At 40.1% G+C, this 23,985-nt stretch overlaps 1 long non-coding RNA gene across 1 annotated transcript; it reads left to right on the plus strand.

Annotated features, from left to right (window-relative positions):
* Positions 1 to 10,265: 10,265 nt before the first annotated feature.
* LOC120293224 lies at positions 10,266 to 14,722 on the plus strand. Its single transcript, XR_005550959.1, has 2 exons — positions 10,266 to 13,239; positions 14,126 to 14,722. It is a non-coding gene; the product is annotated as an uncharacterized LOC120293224 (long non-coding RNA).
* Positions 14,723 to 23,985: the final 9,263 nt, after the last annotated feature.

Here is a 23,985-nt window from a genome sequence, read left to right on the forward strand (position 1 = left end):
AAACTCTGTTCCCGACCCTGTTATAACCGGTTCTCATTTTTTGGACCCTGTTTCCTACCCTGTTTGCATTGGACCATGTTCCTGGCCCACCCTATTTTTCCGGTTTGGGAACAAGATTAACTCTGTTTATATTGGAACCTGTTTTGCAAAAATTTTCTAAACGTGCACATTTCACATCTTGCTAGTAAACCATGAAGGTGTTTCTTCAGCATTCTAATTTGATTGCAACAATAAAATGTAAGCTCAAAACAATCTCTGATCTAGAGATAGACAATGAATACTCCAAAATGATATGGATCCTCACTAGTGAAGGATCGATCTATTGAAATCACAACATATCAAGTAAAACAAATGGTGCCTAATGTATCCTGACCTCTAAGGGCAAACTTAGCGAACCAAGAAACTCGAGTCATAGAGCTTAATAACCCGTGTTCTCGACTACCGGTCAATCTTTGTTAATCTATTTCTCCAAAGAACATCTGATTGAAAGAATTCTTTTCGGGTCCTATTTCGTGGCAAGATTGAATCGGATGCTTAGAACAACTCCAATCAAAGGACAATGAACACTCCGATATGCGGATAAAATGAAGTATCCAAACAAAGAACAATCTTTGAAGTCAAATTTTTTAGGATATAAAACACCAATGTCAGGCAACATAACACTGATTTCTCTTCTGATAACCTCAATCTCAGCAAAACAATTAACGATAAATCAAGCTGACAAAGCCAACCACAACCCACTTGCCCTCCTTGACTTGATGTCAATAGCAACAGAAACAGCAGCAAGAGCAAGAATAGGGTTAACCCTGTTTATATTGGAACTTGTTTTGCAAAATTTTTCTGAATGTGCACATTTCACACCTTGCTAGTAAACCATGAATCTCTATCTTAACATCTCATCCTACAGCCAAACCGTGACAAGATTTCAAAGGTATAAATTTTGCATGGCCAAAAAAATAATGGTTAAAAATTCATCCAACATACTTTCTATGCCAACCACAGAGGACTTTGAGTTAAGAATGCTAAAGAACTAGATTTCTTAGAAATACACCATTTCAAATCCTACCAAAAGAAGAAACCACGATGTTAAAAAAGCAAGATCAAGACATGGCTAAATGGAAACAAGATCCCGATATATTGTGCAAATTCGACTCCCTAACATGTTCCGTTTCTCTGGCCTCTGTATATATTCTAACTCGGTCGAATGTTGGGACAAATACAGGAGACTACAATTTTTTCTAATTAAGAAAAGAATCTTTTTATATTGCCATTTCTGCTTGTGTTTGCCCTATTTATCTTCTGTTACAAGTACATAGCTTTTCTTCTTTTTACTTGACTCCCGTGATGTGCTCATCATGCTCTTGTTGGTTTATTTAGAGTGACATAGTGGCAAAGATTAAAGAAGAGGCTTCTTTACTTAGACATACAAACGAAGACTTATGTAAACAAGTGGAAGGTTTACAAATGAGTCGGTTAAATGAAGTCAAGGAATTAACCTATTTGAGATGGGTAAATTCCTGTCTACGAAACGAGCTACGCAACACCGGGGAGAGATTAATTCGATAGAGCATCAAGCCCGGACTGCGGTGAAACAGATAACGATTCTATTAGCTCATTATCATGTCAAAGCAATGAGTCTATAGAGTACAGTAATGCCAGAAGGGCGAGTCTAATAAAAAAGTTGAAGAAATGGCCTCTTACCAGTGAGGAGTCAAACCTACGGTCGAGTGCGATGGAGTCGCTAGTGGTCTTCACGGTGAAATCGTACTTTCCGGCGCCGTTTGTGGCGAGGGTGCTGATCGGGGCGTTGCTCATCTTCAGGGACCCGATCGGGGTGTAGTCCACCACCGCGTGGTACAGTAAGAGGGACACAAGCTCACGTCAGGCGTGAACACCGTCAAGCCCTTGTCCAGCATCGACTGGTGCGTCTTGATGACGCCGCTTGAGATGAGGAGCGCCATCACGTTTGTGTCCGACGCTGACGGCGCCGGGGTGGCGAGGATGGCCGGGACCAGGTGGGCGAGTGGAGGCAGCTTTGGCAGCGCAGCACTCGGATGGACGACGGAGGTGAGAGGCCGAGAGCGACAAGCGGCGTGAGAGTAAACACTAAAGATAGAAAGAAACGACTAGGGTTTTGATCTTTTGGAATTTTGGGGCTTAAACCGGTTCTCAAACCGATTCCCGAACCGGTCCGGTCGATCCGGTTCTGAACCGGTCCGGTCGATCCGGTTCTGGTGGGTATTCCCTCGGGCGGTTCCGGACCGGTTCAAACAGGGTCTGAACTTTGGGAACCGGTTCCCAGACCGGTTTCAACCGGAACCGGTTCCCGACCCTATTTTCCGGGTGGGCCGAACCGGGAACCGGGTTGACCCGATCCGGTTGCACACCCCTAATTGTGAGATCTCCCACATTGAACTGCTTCAATTCCTGTTTGGTCCATGGCTTGAGACCACTTATAAACTGGTGATATTTCTCGGTCTCATTCATCGAAGGGATTTGAAGCAGCAACTCCAAAAATCGCTTGATGTAGTCGCGCACACCACCTCTTTGCTCGAGACGTTTCAGCTTGTCACGAGCTTCCTCTTCCTCATAAGCGGGGAAGTAGTTCCGTCGGAACTCTTCGACAAATCCATCTCAAGTCATGATAGGATTCCCACACTTATCATCCGATCGACGACGCCACCACAACAAAGCACTATCCGCTAAGTATATAGATGTAGTGTTTACCCGTGTTTGGTCGTTGTTGATCCCCATGGCTTGGAAGTAACGCTCCATGTACCATAGGAAATTGTCCACGTCTTTGGCAACTCGAGAGCCCTTGAATTCCTTCGGCTTCGGCATGTCCACCAATGGATCTTGCATGGTGATCACCCCATTCATGCGTGCTCCCCGTCTCAACGAGCTTACCCTTAAGCTCCACTATCTCCGCTCGCATGGCTGCCATCATAGCCTCCAAAGGTTTGTACCGTTGCGCGAGTTCTTCCCATAAGGTCCCCAACAACTCGTGTCAAAGCTCCCCCATGCTGGTCTTGAGCTCTTGCACCTCAGCAACAAGCTCCTCCCTTCTAGCATCTACTCTGTCCACGGTCTGAGTTAGGTCGTCGACCGATCCTTGGACATCGGTGACAAACAACTCTAGCTTCATCATGTGATGCACAAGATCCCCCGTTGGATCCTTCGAACTCGAACCACCATGGTTCTTCTTCCCATTGGCCTTCTCGGCATTCCACCCACGATCAACACAGTCACCACCCATGGCAAGCATTTCATTAGATCGTGGATCAACCATTGTGCTTGCCCTTGGAACAAACTCAGCTCTGATACCACTTGTCACGAGCTGATCGATCAACTCTCGATCACACATAAGCTAACCCGTGCGGTCTTAGGATTTTACCCCTAAGCAGCCTTTCAACACTCGACTCATAAGGATCATAGAGAGAGAAACTCTAGAGAGAGAAGCTCTGGTTTTATATATAACTTGTGAATGAGAATACAATGAAGAGAGGAGACCCCTTTATATGCAAAGACAAGGCAAACCGTATCCGTAGATCCCTCCTTGATCTGACGGTGGAGATTGGATCTCCTCAACTACCAACTACCCATATTTATTCTCAGCCACCAGCTACTCGTATTTATAACATATGCGTACAAATACCGTATAACCCCAAGAGTATTCTAGAAGACTCGAGAATACTCTAAGTCTCGAGGATGTAATCCGAGGGTCGCTTGCTCATGGATCAGTCACGGCCTTCGTTTAGAACCCTCTTGGGTCGTGCCTCCCATCGGGCCGTGACAATATCCTCCACCATCTCCCTCTATCACCTTCAGTTTTGCACATTAGTCCATTATCCTCACCCAGAGTTCTTTTAAGAACATAGTCAGTACGTAGCATTTATTTGAACTATCAATATGTGACGTATTATACTCTTGCATTCTTCTTCCTCTCTCTATTAATTTCACTCTTGTTGTTTCCAACTTGTGATAATAGGTTTGTTCCTAGTGTCATGGACCAAATTCTCCCGTATTCTTGTGAGCTGAAGAGTGGAGCTTAATGGCATCAAGTGAAATAGTGAGTAATGCAAAGGGGATGATACAATTGATTGGTAAAAGTGGCATCATAATATTTTGTGCACGGATTTCTTGGATAAAACAGTTATAACTTAGAGGAGCTCTGAAAGGTGGTGTCAAATTGGTTAGGAACTAATGTTGTTCTCTTGATGAGGTCATGGTAGGCCAAATCAGTTGTTGTACTAAAATGTTTTGCCTATCTCGCTTGAGGGACTAGATGGTTAAATTGAACTGGGTGTGCTATGATCAAAAGTGAGGGTGCAATTTGCCATACTTCTCTTAGGAATAATCTTTTGAAGAAAGGCTAGCTTGGTGTCCTCAGCTTACCAAGTGCCACACGAGTCATTTAGTGACCTAAAATTTGTCAACCCATGACAAATGATATCAAAGTAAGATCCCTAATAGGTGGGTAATTCACAGAATGTCTATGGTCTACTCAGTCCTATGAGAGCAAGGAGCGATCATCGAGCTAAGAGGGCTTAGACAAGGTGCGACTCTTATCGAGCTTCTATGATGGCAATTGGGGGAGGAAAGGAATGAAATGAATTACTCCCCAAATAGGGGAAAAAAAACATTCCTAGATCAATGGACGAATGTCAAGATGAGGTTTGCTACCACATTTCCAACAAGGAGATAAACCTCAATTGGTCTACTGAGATCAAGAGAAACTTAGTTGGTGAAAGAAGGTGCTGTTGAGGGAGCATAATTGGCTTGGGATGCCACATTTATTAGGGAGAGCACAAGTGACTAGAGATTCATGAACAACTTTGACTGGGGGAAGCTACCAATGGGGTGCGGTGGCTTGTTTTATTGGGCGAGCGTCATCATTCAAGTACATCTCAAGGGGGTAGTGTTGATGATTATGGAACACAAGGAAGTGATAGAGCAGCTCGCAATGAAGGCATTATGGAATTGGGTGAGGGAATTGGGTGAGGGAAAATGTCACGTATCAAATTCTCCTATACCCTTGTGAGCTAGAGAATGGATCTTTGTGGCATTAGAGTAAAGAGTGAGTAGTGCGTAAGAAATGATACAACTAGCTTCCTGGACATGCTTGATGTTGAATGGCAATACCCATATTTAAATGTCATTTTAATGGGTGTAATATGAAATGCGAGTGTAATTCCATAAATTTGTCATATATATTGGAAGAAATGGGATATTCTTAAGCGTAGTAAGGACAACGGCGGTCTAGAAATTCATGATCTAATCGAGTTCAACAGAGCCATGCTTGGAAAGCAAGCATGGCATTTACTACAACAGCCTCAAGCTTTATGGAGTCAGATTTTTAAGGGTCTATACTATCATTCCACAGATTTCAGATCGACGGACAAGGGGCCTCGACCATTTTTGGGGATGGCAGAGTGTTCTCTTGGGCCAGGATGCTATTTTACCCCATGTTAGATGATCAGTGGGTAATGGAAGCAAAATCAGAATCCACGAGGATCCATGGCTACCAAGAGGAATTCTTGGTGGACCTGCAACAAGAGAAGAACCTAGACTGGTGGCTGATCTCATCAATCCAATCCACAATAGATGGAAAACCTCTCTACTCCACAGTTTTCTAGATGATCAAATCATCGCAGAGGTTCTAACCATTCTAGTTAGACCTACTTTACCGACGATCAGCTACTATGGACAGCCACAACAGATGGCCGATATTCAGTGAAGAGCAACTATCACGCTTTAACCAATATCCAAGGCAACCACAATACCCATACATCATCAACATCATATCATCTTCCTAAGATCCTGTGTAGAAAAATTTGGAGCATGCGAACAGAACCTAAAATTCGTATATTTCTTTGGTCGATATGTCACAATGCAATCGCCTCCAGAGCCAACTTGTTTCAGCGACATATCATTATAGATCCATTGTGCAAGATTTGTAAACAAAGAACTCCAGAAACCATAGAGCATTTATTCCTATTATGTTCGTGGACTAAAGAAATCTAGGCTCATCCACATATCAACATCAATATACAGCCTAGCACGATTAATCGTTTCGAAGCATGGTTAACAGAGAAGGTTGTCTCCGCGAAGAACTCACTTGCACTAGACCTTATAGCCACTATACTCTAGCAGATCTGGCGAATGAGGAATGGCTTCATCTTACGTGGCCATCATCTGGTCTCAGCCGTGGTAGTAGAGACTGCATTAACACAGAGACGCCTTTATTAGCTCAGTGTTCCTACCCTTTCGAGAAAAGCAACAGCACAGCCGATCCCACCACAGATCTGGAAACCACCTGATTTGGGTACATTGAAATGCAACATCAATGCAGCCTTTCAACCAAGAAGCACAGAAGGATCAATGGCTTCTATTTGCAGAGATCATCATGGTAGACTTACCGATTTTTATTCTACATGATTTCCAGTTGCATCTGCTCTGCAAGTGGAGTTCCAGTCTCTTACCTTCGCGCTTCAGCATTTGCTGCGACAGGGAATCCATCGGGCACAAATCGTGCTCGAATCCAACTGCAGCACTGTCGTCGACGCTGTCACGGGTGTGGGTTCGCCGCTATGGGAGATCCGTGCTCTGCTCGCAAAGGCCATCGCTTCGCTTTCGTTCTACCCTAATCTGACTATTCAGTTCTGTAAGCGTGAGGCCAATACTGTAGCCGACTAGGCTGCTAAGGCCTAGCGTCTCCAACTTTCGGCCTAGGATTGGAACATATTCCCGCCTTATATTTTCCTTGATCTTCTGTATGCGGATGCCTTAGCGTCTGGTTGTAAGCTTCCACTATTATAATACTACTTCTACTTTCGACCAAAAAAAAAAAACTCATGATTTTACATCAACAAGTTGAAAAAATGGAAATGGTTATCTTTGCTTTTTTCATGCACTTCAATTGCTGCAATTTACATTTTCATGTAATTTTTTTTTATTTACTTTCAATTCTACGTAATCTCAATTTCATATGTGCTTTACACTTTCCTACTTTCATATTGAAAGATTCATCACTTAACATCATTGCACGCTTTGTACTTGGATTTGGAACCACACATCAATATCGATCCCTCTCCAATTGTATGAACTTCGAAGTGTCTCAGCGCATCTTCATTTATCATGTCTCAGATGTGTCTCAGCACATGCCACAGATCGATTTTCATCAATAATTTGTCATGTGTTTGAGAATTTCACACGGATCACATTCAAGCATGTAACATATCAACTAGAGATTTGTTGGAGGAGGAAAACATGAAAATATCCAAATACAAATATAAGGCTACGTTATTTCGTGAAAAATGAATGATTTGGAAAAGTTTTTTTGAAAATCAATCGCTTATATCGCTTGAAGTAATTGGACAATGAAAAACATTTTCATTATCGACAACAATTTATATCCAAATAATTTTGTTGTTGTGAAATATATTTTTCGGTTATTTATAAGTGTAAGTAATATGTGCGATTATTTTTAGTACGATATTTTTCAAATTGTTTTTTTTTTTGGAAAACAAATAGAGCCTTAATAAGGTCTGTCTATTCAATGAGGCAGTATGTGGATATACGGCCCGTTTAGTTCTGCTTTCGGGAAATGGGTTTAGGAAAATGTAAATATCTTTAAGGTAAAAGGGTTTTCCAAAATACTTTGGTGTTCGGCAAATTGTAACTTTAAAGGTGTAAATACTATTTGGTAGATCCTATATTTGCAAAGGGCTTTTATTAAATTTAAAAAAAATCAAATCAAATCCAACAAAGCACCCCCACCATCCGTCCAACAACCGGCCAACTATTGGCGGCCAGATCTAGCCGCCAACAAGTCTGCTTGAGGTCATGTGACCTCAGGCACTACTGCTTGGGCCGCACGAACCTAGGTGATGGCACCTAAGGTCGCGAACCCAAGTGACACCTCCTGATTTTGCGAGACCCAGGTAGAGTCGCTTGGGTCATGAGACCTCATGAGCCATTACATAGGTTTACGTGACCCCGGCGAGGTAGCCTGAGGTCGCGCGAACTTAGGCTGCCTTGCTTGAGGTTGTGCAACCTCAAGCGAGGCCGTCCCAGCGGCTAAATTTGGCCATCAACGGTTGGCCGACCTCCGGCAGCCTCACCTGAGGTCAGCCTTCACCAGATTTGACCTCCGGAAGATGAATGGTCGCAACCCCAAAAAGCAAAAAAAAAAAAAAAAAAAAGTCAACGGATGAACAGTAGAAATGGACTTGCATTTCCAAAATGCCAAATGAGCAAAGACTCGCTTTAAGCTTTTAGCATTTTCAATACTAACATTTTCCCGATGGACTTCCAAAAATACTTGCTGAACACTTTATATTTTTCCCTCAAAGTCCCTTGAGAAAGCTAAACTAAATGAGCCATGGAACCCTTCCAAAATGCTAGCGAATGGAATTATTTCTATCATTAAATTTTTTTGGGAAAAGAAAAAGGGAAATGAGGATGTAAAGTACTTAATGGCTCACTGCATTGTGAGGATGCAATTTGGCTTTGAAGTGATACAAGTCTTTCAAGAATGAACAGAGGAGGTGGGGCATTTACGAAGAATTGGCTTTTGGATTGGAGCTTCTACAATTGTACTGGTGTGGTGATGCAAATGAGAATCCTGACCTCCATTAAGGCCTACCAATACAAGCCATGGATGAATGCCCCCTACTTATAAAGGGGACAACCTTGGATGGTACAATACAGCACCTGAATTTCATGACCTCTGGGCTCCTCCTACCAAAGTACAAAGCTACAACCTAATTAAAAAAGAGGGGCATTTATAACATTCCATGGCCTAAATTACAGTGAGATTGTAGACTGAAATCAGATGGGCGACAATCAGTGTGCAATGGTCCAACGATTGACGATGATTGCCGATCAACGGTTTACAATCATCGCAGTCATTCAACAGTTCATCAAGGACCCCAACAAATTTGCCATGACATTATATGCTCATGTTATAATATTGAAAGGCCCACAAAAGGGATTGGTACAGCCATGCGAAATACTAAACCGTAACAACCTTCCAATGCATGTTCAATTAAAAGGTTGGTTATTGTTTTGTCCGTTAGGTCCATATTGACAAGTTAAAATAAATCAAGCATCAAGAGATACTTCGAAGAACTTGACTGAATTTGAATACTAAAAATTACCGTTAGATAGCTGACATGTATCGAGTAGAGGTGATCATGGGTCAGGTGACTTGTTGGGCCAGAAGCATAAATGGGTAGGTTTGGACTAGCAATTCCCTTTTTGGCTCGTTCAAGCCCAATCCATCTTACATCAAACGTTTAGGCATGCACATGATAATCATTCTATTTTTATTTTAGAATTATTTCATTTTTTTAAATACTTCTCTATTTTTGGAAAAAAAAAAGTAAAAACTTTTATTATTGCTCATCCTCTCTATCAGTCGATCACTCATTCGCCATCTGCTATTGCTAGTTGCTACCTGCTGCCATTTGCTATCGCCCTCCACTACTACTTTCTTCAGTTGCTACCATCTGCCGTCGATGTCTACCATCCATCACCGAACACCACCTGCTACCCCGTCGCTACCCTTCACTACTGTCGCCATCTACCATCGTTTCGGAAGGAAAAATTTTGTGTCGTTATCAAACAAAATTCTATTCCGAAAATAGAAATTTTGCATCATTATCAGACACATATTTTTACTTAGAAACTCATTCAGCAATAGAAATAGAAAAATTTATTTTTCTTCCATAAATCAATTTTTACTTAGGATAATTATCATTCCCACCTTTGGTAATTTATTATCACATGTAATTGGTCCACCCATAGATCAATCTAGTACTAAACTAGGAAGGGTGGATAGCACTTAATTAGCACTAGCTTGACTCAATAAAACTAGGTCAACCTCTCAAAAGGATTTCCCCACAATTCGGGATGCCTTTAGATCATCAACACGTTTCTATTATGCAATGCTTAAATCATATTTCATTAAATTCGTGGTCAAAGAACTCGGGCGCGGTGATTAAAGACGTGGGACACCTCTAGTGCAAATTGGATTTCAGGACCCTATTGAATGTTTAACAAACCTCACATGAAATCCAAATTTGGATGGATGTCTTCTTTGATGCATACAATTAAATTAACGGATTATCTCATGAGTTTAAAATCTGTACTGTAAAGATAAAGGTCCATCTTGTTTGGCCTATTCCAAGTCCGACCTTTGATGCCAAACATTAAAATTTCAATTATCGGACAGCATAAAAATTACCCTATTCAAATTTTTATCCAACCCTCTAGACATAGTCTCAGGTAACCCGCTATCCGGTAGACCTTAGCTACAAAAGGAGAAAATATTGAGCGATTTGCAAACATCGCGTCATCAGCTCAATTAGATCTTGACATATGGATACTGACATGGAAATTAAAAAAAAAAAAAAATTCTCTTTGACTCTTCATCTTCAACCGTCGCTCTGCCTGGGCTTGGCTATCTCCACCGCCCAAGCCGCCGCCGCCGCCGCCGCCACCATCCTTGAGCCGCTGCCCCACTGTGGCCACCATGGACCGCAGAAAAGTTAATGAGTTCGTCGTCGGCAGCCATGGACGAGCCAAGTTTCAAGCTCAAAGCCGTTGAGCAGCAGACCAGATCTGGCTGTTGAGCGACGGTCGATCGTTGCGTCCAGGCCGATCTCCCCGTCCACCCCCTCTCCGTCGTCCCGGCGGCTAAGCCTTGGCCGCAATCGCTCGTCCACAAATATGGAGATGCAGTGCAGCGGTCGGCCATGGACGGCCTCTCGTCCACAGATCTGAGCGCCGACCTCCTCATCCATCTCTCAGTCTCGCGGTCAAGACTCCAAATCTAGCCGAACTTCCAGATCCGGAGCCATGGTCGGGAGCGATGATGATTCCAAATCTGGACTTCACCGACTTTTGCGTCTCCCCTATGTCGTCGTGTGTGAATGAGCCATTATCGCTCGTGACCAAGACTCCAGATCTGGCGCAAATGGAGCTGGTTCTACACAATCGTTTTCTATTTTGGTCGTCTCGTGACAAGCAAACCTTCACACTTTCAGTTCGAGTGGTGGAAGGAGAGACCAGCTTCAGCCATGAATTCTCTTCCGGCCAAATCCAATCCCCTGCTGCTAGATTTGGAAGTGAGGCACCGGGCGGAGGAGATGACCATGAGAGATAAGACGCCCGTGACTCTGGCTGTGGCCAGGGCGGAAGGAGGCGCGGAGGTGGGGCTCGTGGTGGCCGCAGATGGAAGAGGAGGAAGAGAGAAGTCCAATTGGATTTGGAGATTTTTTTATTTATTTATTAATTTCTCCATTTTCGTGTCACCGATTATGTGTCAAATTATAATTGATTGACAATAAATAAGTACACGTCATGTCAGCCGTTGACGTGTGATTGCAAATCACCGAATATTTTCAGAATATTTTGTCCTGGGAAAGGGTACACCAAGCCGAAGCAACGCACAACTGACGATGGCGGAGCAAAGGAGGAAAAAAACCAACGGTGGCAGAGCAACCGCCATGGGAAGACCTGCCCCCATTGTGCTGGGGGGCCGTCCTCCGCCGCTTGGTCTCCGCCGCAGACTTCGAGTCCGTCTCCTCCGTCTGCAAGCAATTCCTGCACATCTCCAACACCGTCCGCACCTCCCTCTCCATCACCAACCGACTGACTCCGCGCCTCGGCTCCATCCTCCGGTGCTTCACGTCCCTCAAGTCCATCGACCTCAGCTCGTTCGGCGGCAATCCGTCCTCCGTCCTCCTCCAGATCGCCCAGTTCCCGTTGCCCCCTCGACCGCCTCGAGCTCTCCAACCAGGAGTCCCTCCGCTTCGGGGGGTTGCGCGAGATGGGGTCCAAGTTCGTGGCTTTGAGGGTCTTGGTGCTGTACATCGTTGGGTTGCGGGGGGATGCCGCCTTGGCTTCGATCGCGGAGTGCTTCCCCGTGATGGAAGAGCTCGACATTAGCTATCGGAGGCGGGACCGTTCGGCTCGGGTCACGGATGACGGTATCTCTGCCCTGTCGCGGACGCTGCAGAGGCTGTCGCGAATCGACGTTTCGGGTAATCGGTTTCTCTCTGATAAATCTCTTGTGGTTCTGTCGTTGAATTGCCCGTCTCTGAGGGAAGTTAAGTTTCGGGAATGTGGGTTAATTACTGGGAGAGGTATTGCTTCGCTGATAGTGAACAGGCCTCACCTGGTCTCCTTGGCCCTGAATGATATGAAGAGAAGGCGATTTTCTGTGAGGAGTTGGTGGATTCTTTTCGTCATGCGGGGGGTTTCAGTAGTCTGGTTTTGAGGGGCTCATTTATCTGGGATGGGTTGTTAATGTCTTGTAGCGGAGGCAAATATTCTGCTGAAGAGGCTCGTTCTTTCATGCACCTTGGGGTTTTTTTTTTTTTTTTTCGATCACCTCGGGGGTTTCGATCGACGGGATTTGGAAGACCGTGCTAAAGCACCGGGGCATCGAGGACTTAGATTTGCAGGCACTACATTTCCTCACGGATCGCGACATGAGCGTCAGTCTAACCCCCATTGACGTCAGTCGTTGCTCCAATCTCACGATGACGACATTGTATAACTTCATGAGACAATGTCCCTTCTTGAAGGCAATCGAAATGGAGAAGACAAACCTAAGGAAAGATGATGCCAGTGAAACCGATGTCATGGTGAATTCTCGAGCGAGGTCTCTTAGCATACCTACTAATGTGAATTTGACCGACGAATGCCTCAAGAAGATCGGGCGTATGTGCCCCAAATAGCGGTATCTTGATGTGGGCGATTGTTTGAAGATAACTGGGGATGGCATTTCAAGTGTGCTGAAGAGCTGCCCTCAAGTCACGTATTTGAAGATCTGTGGTTTAAGAAACATAAGGAATCTATGCATCGACTTTGAACTCCCACAGTTAGAGGTCTTGCAAGCAGAAGACTTGAAACTCAGTGAGGAGCAACTAGCGGCATTTATAAGTAGATGTTGCCATCTCAAGTATCTCGACTTAGTGCACCGTGTGCATCTGTCGACCGAAGGGGTAGAAAAGGTGGTGAAGAATTGCAGTACATTGAGGGAGATAAATCTAAGGAACTGCCATAATGTAGGTGACGATGTCCCATTTCTAGATTGGATGGTGTCTGTGAGGCCATCGTTAAGGAGAATAGTCCCACCTTGCAGATTAATTTCATCCAAAATTCGAGACTTCTTCTTGCAGCTTGGGTTGTCTCGTCAGTGATGATTGACTTTAAAGGATCGATGAGGTAATTGTCTGCAAAGATGACGATGCTCGTGTATCTTTCTGTGGTAGAATGGTGTGTTGTTGTTGCTTCTTTCAATGTGGACCTCATTTTTATAGGACTTGCCATTATTCTGTAGGTTGTTGTGGTTACTTGATACTTTATCAAAGGTTCAATAATCTCTTATTCACTGTACTGTCTCTCTGCTTTAGTTTCTCCAGCAGAGTTCGAGTGAATGTTTTCCGTGTCGACCATTTCTTAAAGAGCTTTAAACTTAAAATTTAAAAGGTAAGACTTGCATTATTCACTTGTCAATCTTCTTGATTGTGGTGAATTATGATTTTGTCCATCTATATTATTTTTTGATTATTGGGTATATATCAAATATTAGCACTGTTTTTGTCGTTGAATTTTTTTAAAAATAAAAGTTTGTGGTTGAGATGTTCATTCGCAATGTTCAATTATAATAATTTAAATTAGATGACGAGAGAACTCTCTCAGAAGTATTAGGTTTTATAAATCTACTATCACATTATTTGATGTTTCACTAAGTATGAATATCTTTTTTATAATTCACATAAATATTTTTCTTTCCTTTCATTCTTCTTTTCCTTCCAAACAGAAGAAAATTCAACAATACTCTCGATCTTTTCGACTTTATTTACTGCAAACTTTTGTGGTTTTAAACTTTTTTTGGGCTGCTTTTGTGATTTTGATTGTAGCTTTGTTTTCGACCTGTTTCCTTTTCTGAAAAAGAAAAAAGAACTTTTGCTACTTCTTGAACTTTTAGTAGTTGTTGTTCTTGTTTCTTTGGTACCTGTAGCTTCCTAGGCCTGTCATTTTTCTTGGGTTAATAACAGATTGTGTTCAGAACAAGAAATAAGCCTGAATGTTTAAGCTAAAAGTGCAGGTTTTTTTGCCTCACTTGCTTCCTTCTATACATGTAATTGATATGTGCTTGGTGCCGGTGATAGATTGAATCCAGAAACCTTCGACTTCATTCTTGGATGGCACATCATCATAAAAATGGATTTGGAAAGTGAGGATTATGATGTTTGTTTTAGTGTACAGTGGCACCAGACGACACCACTAGATGGGCATTTCTACAAGGCATGAAGTTTGGAAATCCACAAGTCCAGCTCGATATGTGTTCAGATAGTTGACCTAGGACGCATATACTCATTCAAAATCAAGGCAAATGGAATCGGCAACTCTATGGAAGAAATTCACTGTCGGCGGGATTTGGTAGGCACAATCTTCACCAAGTTTGGAATGCTATGTCTTTCTTATATATAAACATGGTTTCACAATTATTTTGAATGTAACTTTGATGCTTCAAATGTGAGCACCTTTTGTGCGTCATTGTGCAGAGAGCAAATTTTAGTGTGATAGTGTTGGGGATATCGCTTTGCTTGAATAGTAAAAGTGATGAATCTGCTTGATTTAATAAACGTGAACAATTTGATAATATATATGCATGCATGAATAGTGCAATTATGTTTTCAAAGTGAGCCTGTGCGTAGCAGGGGTACCTCACCTAGTATTCAATTATAGTCTCGCGTTTCTAAATCCATAGGAGACATCTAGTATTCAATTATAATCTCGTGTTTCTCCGAGCCCTGCCTCACACTTGTTCTTCTAGTATAGGAATTTCTCGCAATCCTGCCTTGAGTTTGGCGTAGAAACTTCATGTTCATTCTTTCATTCGTTTAGTCAAGGATTAAAATCCCCATGTCTGTCCTTGACCTTATTTGGTGTGGGTGCCGGTCCACACACACATCCAAATGTTATTACCCATAGGGTGAGTGGTTCTAAGTTTTACTCTGATTCCACTTGAAACTTACCTGTTGGGACATGTTTCTTAATTTTTAAAACCTGGAACTTACTCTACATACTAAAAAACTTGAATATTCTGTCAGAAGTTTCAAAGTTTACCCCATTTTCTTAATTGAATGATTGCAGTGAACCATTACTTTTTATGATCACATTTTGCCATAATTCACTTATCGCAACTTATATTTAGAATTAATAAAGTAAAATGTTGGAAAAAGTTGCGATTGACCTTGATCTTAATTGACTTAATTGATTCAATCAAGGATACTCAGAGATGAAGTAGGAAATTGTAATCATACAATAACCATGTTTATTCATTTCTTTATTCTTGTTTTATGTATTATAAATGTATACATGTACAAGAATGATACAATGAAAATCAGATTACAATATTCCCCCAAAATACGTCGCTTGCTGGTCCATGTTTTTCACTTCCTTTCATGGTATCATGGCCTTTCGGTTCTGACCTAAGCTTCCATGAACCTTTTTCGGATTGCCCTGGGTGGTTTTCAAACTGGTGGTGTAGACATCATCCTGCAAAAAACGAGGTGACACTCCATAGGAATTCAAAACCCTTTTTGTTCTGGTATCATCTCCAACATACTCAAAGGTCCAACACCGACTTGCATCTAGACAAATCCTACATATAATGGAGGATTCATCCATCAATAATCTGCCACAGAATCAAACCTCACAACAAATTGAATTACTGCGAGAACAACAAGATTCGCACCGGCATCTTTCAGTTCCAACATTAGCTCAACAATCAAACCTAGGATAGTGGCCACCAATACAATGGATTCCCATCCAAAATCCATGGGCTATTGGACCAAATCAGCAACCCAGAGAAGAGACTAGCTTCGAGCCTCAACCTAGTGGGATGGGCTGTTCTTGGGGTCACGGACCTGAATCAGACACCACGGGTCAAGGAGTGAATCACTACTTGGGAATGCAACCTGGGTTCTGGCCGTACGCCATTCTGGCCACCGACTATCGCCTAAAACCTTGTGATCCTTTATACAGCTTGCTAGTTGACGGTCCAAATATACACCTCATATCCTTGCAACTCACCGGCCCCAACAATTACAATACAATAGGGTATCAAATGGGTGGGTCAAGTCGGGTCGAAAATGGGTTGACTTATATTTGACCCATTTAACCCGTTTTGACCCATATTATTGTAGTGTAAATTTAGTAACTCATACCCGATCTAACCCGACACATACCCGACCCAACCCGTATTGCTAAAACCTATTAACATTCTAGGAAAACCCACTTCTACTATATGCTAACTGGATTAAAACTTCAAATTAAATTAAAAATAGTAAATAAAATTAAAAAATAGTTGAAAAAAACCTATAAATTGAAATATTTATAAAAAAAATTAGACTATGAACATGCTTCTCTTATTTGAAGTGAACATACTATTGAATAACTAAAAACTATAACATAAATTTTTTTAACTAAACCTAAAAAAACTCATTTTAATGATTTTTTTATTAAAAAGTATTATTAAAATATTTTTATGCAATACAAAATTTTTAACAATTTTTATGCAATACAAAATTAATGGAAAATTTTTATAATTCTTTTAAAATATTTTTAAAAATCGAATTTTTAATTTTTTAAATATAATTTTTAATATTTTTAATTTTTTAAAAATATAATTTTTAATTTTTTAAAAATATTTTTTTTTTCTCTTTTCTCTTTTCTTTTTCTTCTTCTTCGGCCGACCACCGGCCATGACGACGGCCAGCGACCGGCGACAAGCGAGATCGAGCTTGCTAGCATTGAGTGGGGCTCGATCTCGCCAATTCGGCGAGGCCAAGGCCCCACCCGATGCCAGTGAGCTCGAGTCTCGCCAGATCTGACGAGACTCAAGCTTGCTTGTGTCGAGCAAGGCTCAATCTCGCCAATCTAGCGAGGCCAAGGCCCCACCCAACACCGGCAAGCTCAAGCTCAAGCTTGGGTCCGGACACCAAAACTTATTTGGTCTATAAAACAATGAGGTTTTAAACTAGGTGCGTGCAAAGTTTGGCAGATTAATTTTGAATACGTGAGCACCTATGAATTTAATTATAAATATTTTGAACAAAAAAAAGAAAAGAAAAAAAAGAGGGGTTACTAAGGTTTGTTTTCAAAAGAGGGTGGTTAGAAAAGAAATTAGAAAAGAAATATGGTATCGGGTTTGGACGCCAAGTTTTATGTGCTCAATGAAATGAAGAGGTTTTATACGAGGTGCGTGCAAAGTTTGGCGGGTTAATTTCAAATACAGGACCCCGTACGGATTTATTTCAGAAGGTTTAAACAAAAATAAAAAAAGTTACTAAGTTTATTTTTAAAAGGGGATTTTGGTGTTTTGACTATATGATGGAAGGCAAAAGGTTGACTTGATCGACGATGTGCCTACATGGTTTGGTTAATTAGGTAGTTCAGTTTAATTAAACGCAATTTATTTATTTTATTGTAATTTATTTAATTATTTATTAATTAGTGTAAATTATACCGGGATAACCGATCGTCAGTATTTCGTACCGATTGTCATGGTGTAATTAATTTGTGCAATTGAATGGTGACTGTTGATTTTTTAAATTATTATTTCAAAATTATGGATTTTTGGTATTTAATTAAAAAATACTGGGTATTGCTTTTGACACCAAAATATTTTAAGTACTATATAAAATTGTGGAATTTTGAAAAGAGAGAATATCACATTTTATGGTCTGATCTGATTGTGTGTCCACACACAATTATTTTACCGAGTGTTTTTAATATGAAGAAAATAGGTCATGTACATTATTTGAAATTGAGGCAATTGAGTGCAAAGCACGATGTCCTTAGCCGAGATTGGATGTGTGTGTGATCGTTATCAGAACCTCTTACCCAATGAAAGTCGGGGAGACGATGCTCCTATGTGGAATGCCCCTGACAACAGATGCTGGTCGTAATGGACGTTGGACCGATGCTCCTATGTGGAATGCCCTTGACAACGGATACCGGTCTTAGTGGAGGCTGGACCGATGCTCCTATGTAGAATGCCGTCTAGATGTAGATGTTGCCGTGTCCGATGAAGCGGGACGATGTCCGATTATGCTGGATGACCGTTGACTGTTGAGTTGGGGTGTCATGGCCGATGAGCCGTAAGAACTGGAACATGCAAGAGTGGATGAGATAGTCGCGCCTGATTATGGGGCAAAATTGAGTGGCGTGGTATTAGATATGACATAACGATTTTACCTTATAATCGAGACCCATGAGAATATTTGAAATATGATTTGATGTGTTCCAGTTATGAGATATGTTTGCTATGTGCATACGATATATGTGATGAGCTAATGTACAAGGATGCACCCAAGCGAGGTAAGTTGTGAGTGATGCATGTTTAGGCTACCTCTAGGTGAATTCTCGTCCTAGTCGGGGCTTAGGGTTTAACTTGCTAAGATTTTTATCTCACCCCGTTGTAAGTTACCATTTCAGGGCCATGGTGTGAAGGATCTAGAGTCCGAGGTTCAAGGGTCCAGAGTGTAGATGGCTTAGTGGTTTTTTTTTAAGTCAAACCTACTGTATATGAACCTATAGGGTTAACTCGGATTGTTTTTAAAGTGTGTTTTGGGAGAAAGGTGTTGGCATGTGTTTTACTATCCTTGTGTTTTATGGTTGTCTGGAGTTTTTGAATTTACTTATGCATGTGCATAAAATGAATGGGTCGGCGACGCGTCTTGGGAACGTCGCAAATTTTAGTCGACCGCCAAGGGATGTGCGTGTGCCCAAAGTTCGAGGCATGACAGCTTTTATATCAAGATTTGGACATCTCTGTCTGAGACATAGGAGTAGGGGGTTTAGTTTCTTTGTCTTTGCCAATATTATTTGATGTAGATGCAGCAATGTGATTGATTTCTTTTTCCACAACATCCCATTATAAGAGATCTCTGGATCTTAGAAATGCATTCATTTTGTTTTTCCAAATATTGTATTTATTTCCATCAAAATATGGTAGCCTATTGTTGCTCTGTCCTTCCATAAGTCCTGGTGCCAATATATTAGCCATAGAAGATCTTTAACTCAGAAGTAAAAAAACACTTCAATAAGACAAGCATCGTGGCTTTGATACCAATTGAAAATGCTAGTACGAATACCTAGAAGGGGGTGAATAGGTGTTCAAAAGAAATCTTGATAAATAAATGCTAAATAAAAAAAGTTGCAAGCAAAGTCTAAATAAGGATCAGAGCATGACAAACAAGCTGCTAGACTTCTGGTAAATGTTTAGAATCTGTTATGCGATGGAACATACTTTTGAAATAACATGTAAGTGTGCAACAGACTTAAAAAATGAGAGTTAAGGGAAGAGAATGTTGCACACGAAATTTATAGTAGTTTGGCTTAGATCAAGCATATGTCCACGCTAACAGCCTCCTGGCTGGATTCTACTATATAATCAACAAGATATTACAACTTTAAGTGCAAACACTTAGTGGTAGATCACACAATCTCACTAAGTCACTCTTTTTGTATTTCTCTCACAATCACAAACGTTTAAGCTCACAAAAGACAAGTGTATGATCGAAGTTCGCTCACACTCTGGAATTATAAATTCTACGCTCCGTCTCTTACTTGGTCTCCTTAAATACTCCTCTACTTCCGAACTAGCCGTCGGACACTATCTAGATGATCGTCTTCCAATCTACCCATTAGACAGATCTGTATCTAGAAGACTCAATAGCTATTGAGTGATAGAAGCAGAATCCCAAGTTGATTTTGATCGTCCATACAAACAGAATCTTGATTTCTATATGTAGAGCTTTTTCGTTTAGAAAATTCTTGTCTTCAAGATCAAATTGTTAATCAATTAGATTGAGTCAATCAAATCCATCTTGATGTATAATCCAAATCAGATCACTAGCTGTTATATGTTTAGGGCTTGTGTTATGTTCTGTTGAGTTATCTCGTTCTGAACATGTTTCGTTCTGAATTTGCTACGTTCTGAACTTGTGTCTCGTTCTAGATCTTGTCACGTTCTGAACTTGTATCTCATTCTGTATGTAAAATCTGAGAGTGTTATGTCTAAAGTAAAGTTTGAGTATCTTCCGTCTGAAATAGACTTTACAATTTGGACGTAAGTATGAACATATTCTGCTTCCGAACATATATAGCCTGAAGATTTAGACACAATATGAATAAATTCAGCTTCAACATAGATTCTATCTTCTGGTTCTTTCAAATATAAAATTTGATAATATCATTTACACATTCTATCATCTGCGTAGTCTATTACTCAATCAATAAACATGTTAGTAGCTTTCAATTTATTTTGTCATATTCAAAACATCATAAGAGATTTCCCTAACATAGTCATCACAAAGAACTTCGTCCTTTTGGTGACAATATATTTGGTTGTTAAAGGTCAATTTGTTAATTTTCCCAATAGTGATTGATTCTATTATTTTGTTTCCGGGAACAAAAAAAGAATAGAAATCATTTTGGTAAATATTTTGCTCTCGGGAATAAATTTGTTCCGGGAGTAGATTCGATAGAATCTGGAAGTAAAAAAAGTTACTTCTTTGTTCTCGGGATCAATTCTAGAATCAAGCTCAATCTATTTTTCTTTTTTCTCTTTCTTTTCTTCTTTTCTCCTTCTCTCTTCTTCTTCCTCCTAGCTAGTCATTGACCATTACCAACCGCTGCCAGTGACTGTCCACAAAGAAAGAGGAAAAAGAAGAGAAAAGGAAAAATAAAAAAAAGAGAAAAATAAGAAAAATATAATAAAGTATTAAAAATTAAAAGAAACAAAAAAATTTAAAATCCTATTAAAGTAATTTTTATTCTGGAAATAAAAAATTTGGACAGTTATCAAACGCCTTTAAAATGCTTATAAATTATTCCAGAGTATAGAGTAAAAAAGAATAATTTCTAAGCAGAAATTGTTCATGAGAACAGAATAAATTACCAAATGCACCCTAAAGGCACATGTCTTTTTCGCACACCAAAAAAAAAATAAAAAATCATCCCTGTTAGTATACATGTGGTAACTAACTTTTGGATGGACTATCTAACATGGTAATTTAGTTAGATCTATCCAATTGATTTCACGCGTATGGACCCACTCGTCATGAGTTTATTCTATACACATGGTCAATTAAAGTTTTTTAGTTGGGCTTTCTAACAAATAAGAACCCTAATTTTGCTAAAGCAAATTGTAAGCTAAAGATCCAAAAGTCTAATATCAGTCTCAGACCAAGAAGTTTTCGTTGAAGACATCCGTAATGTTGGAAACAATGATTTGCAAAGAGCCATAGATACTATTACGAAAGAGGTTAAGGATTGGAACAAGACCAAATTTGGTAACGTGTTCCATAACAGAAAAGAGATTCATAAAAGGTTCCTTGGAATCCAGATCTATGATACCATTGCCAGGAGAGGAAATGATACCATTCTTAGACTCGCGAACCATGGGGAAAGGATAGGAAGAGCTCATTGCCGATCTCTTTCAAGATCACTTCATGTCTATCTCATTGTTGATCTCTTTCAAGATCACTTCATGTCTATCTTTACCACTGAAAAGATGTATAGTGGTTTCGAAATTCCTGAAAAACCTACCTTTCTGAACACTCGGGATGAGAATTTTCACGAACTTTCATCTCAAGAAAATTGGTGGTTGAGGTATGGAGAATATTGGATTAATTTACTCGTTGAGTTTGATAGAATATCAACATCTTAGAAATCAAAGATTGGATTGGGACATTTTGTAATGGCACTTGGTGGTAGTGCCACGTGAAGATGAATGGGTTCAGTCGGCCTCAACTCAATCTGGTGAAATATTCTAACACCGACCTCCATTATTTTATCAACATTGACATCATCAATTTGAATCTTTTATGGTTGAAACCCGCTGATAAATTCACACCTTAAACTAATTATTATCATTTCATCTGACGTTTCCCCTTTTCTCCATGTTTCTTCCTTAAGCACATAGTGTTCTATTGCCACCTTCTTCACGATGCTGTTATTGACTTTGGCAAACTGAGGTGGCCTAAACGCACCACCTACGTGGCTCGCCAGAATGCTTACTTGGCAGTGAACGTGCAAAATGACATCATTTTGTCCATAAATTTATTAATTTCATATTAATTAAAAATAAATTTAAAAACTAAATTATTTGAAAAAAGGTGAGTAGCAAGTTTGGCGAGGGCTTCCTAAGGGCTGGCAACCCCGACCAACCACCCTTAGCCCACCGTTGTCAGCCCTTTCCGACGATGGTGGGATGGCGGCAATTAGGGTTATGGAGGCCCTTGCCGAACTTGCTGCTCAAACCTTTTCTTTTAAAGAAAAATAGATTTTAAATTTATTTTTAATTAAAATTTATAAATTAAGAAAAATTAGCTTTATTGAGATGGATAGTTTTTTGAAAAAAAAATTGCTATGTGGATAATTTTTTTTTAAAAGAATTGCCATGTGGATGATTTTTTTAAATAAAAAAAATTGCCATGTTAGTAGAAAAAAAAAGTCGCTAAAAAATGTCACTTTAATCATTTTGTTGGAATTTCTCACCGTTGGCACTTAAGTGTTTTATTCTTCTTCGATTTTGATACTTGAGTGTACCATTTGGAACTTTTGGCACTTAAGTGTCCCTCTGTGCCAAGGTTTTCGATTTTGGTACTTAAGTGTATCATTTGGAACTTTTGGCACTTAAGGGCGCGCATGATAAAATTTTTGTTTCTCGATTTCTCTATTTCTCTGTTCCCCGGAACAGATTTGGAACAAAAATCCATTTGGTATTGTAATTCGATTTCTCTATTTCTGAAAAGATTTCTATTCCAGAAATATAGAAATCGAAGAAATCAGTAAGCTGAAATTTTGAACTTATCAGTTTCTAAAATAGAAATAGAATTTTTTTTTTTTGGTAAGGTAAAAATAGAAATTAATTTTTCTTTTCTCCATTTGGGCATTCTTTAAGGAGTAATTTTCTTTATGAATAATTACAAATTATGACCAATGCAAATACTATGTCGTGGATTCTGGTTATGCAGCAACTCCGGGATTTTTAACTCCTTTTAAAGATGAACGGTATCATTTAAATGATTATAGAGGTAGAGCGAGACGGCCAACAACTACAAGAGAATTATTCAACTATTACCATTCTTCTCTAAGGAATGTCGTTGAAAGATCATTTGCAGCATTGAATAATTGTTTTTTCATATTGAGGCACATGCCCTCATTTGCAATTTGAAAGCAAGCATATATTGTAATTGCATGTTGTGCCATCCACAATTACATATATGATCAAGACAAGCTGGATAAGAATTTTTCCCTATATGGAGATCCGCAGTACTTGTCTGAACCTACGCAGGATGAGCTTGCAAACGATACATTGACCAATGAGAAAAATCAAATAAATACGCTTAGGAAAACCATGGCCAATAAAATGGCAAGGGATAATAATATGCCGGAAATTTCATGAAATTGTATTTTCACATTTTGTAATGTATTAATATTATTTCGACTATTATTTTGTATTTGAGGATTTCCTATGTTGTTTTAGTATTATTTGGACTATTATTTTGTATTTGAGGATTTCCTATGTTGTTTTAATATTATTTGGACTATTATTTTGTATTTGAAGATTTCCTATGTTGTTATCTAATCAATTTCTATTCCTAGAAATAGAAATTTTATTCTGTTATCAAACGGATTTTTGTTTCAGAAATAGAAAAATTTTGAGTCGTTATCAAACGGGTTTCTTTGCTCGAAACTTGTCTGAGGAATAGAAATTGAGAAATCAATTTCTTGCTAGAAATCAATTTCTGGAACAGAAATTTTGTCATGCGCACTCTAAGTGTCCCTCTGTGCCAAGTTTTGACACTTGCGGTGTCTGCACCTCCATTTGCGTACCTCATGTTCATCTTTATCTCCATCTTCTTCCTCTACCAAACACACATGTGC

Source organism: Eucalyptus grandis, chromosome 5, assembly GCF_016545825.1.
Source record: "Eucalyptus grandis isolate ANBG69807.140 chromosome 5, ASM1654582v1, whole genome shotgun sequence".
Classification (NCBI taxonomy): Eukaryota; Viridiplantae; Streptophyta; class Magnoliopsida; order Myrtales; family Myrtaceae; genus Eucalyptus; species Eucalyptus grandis.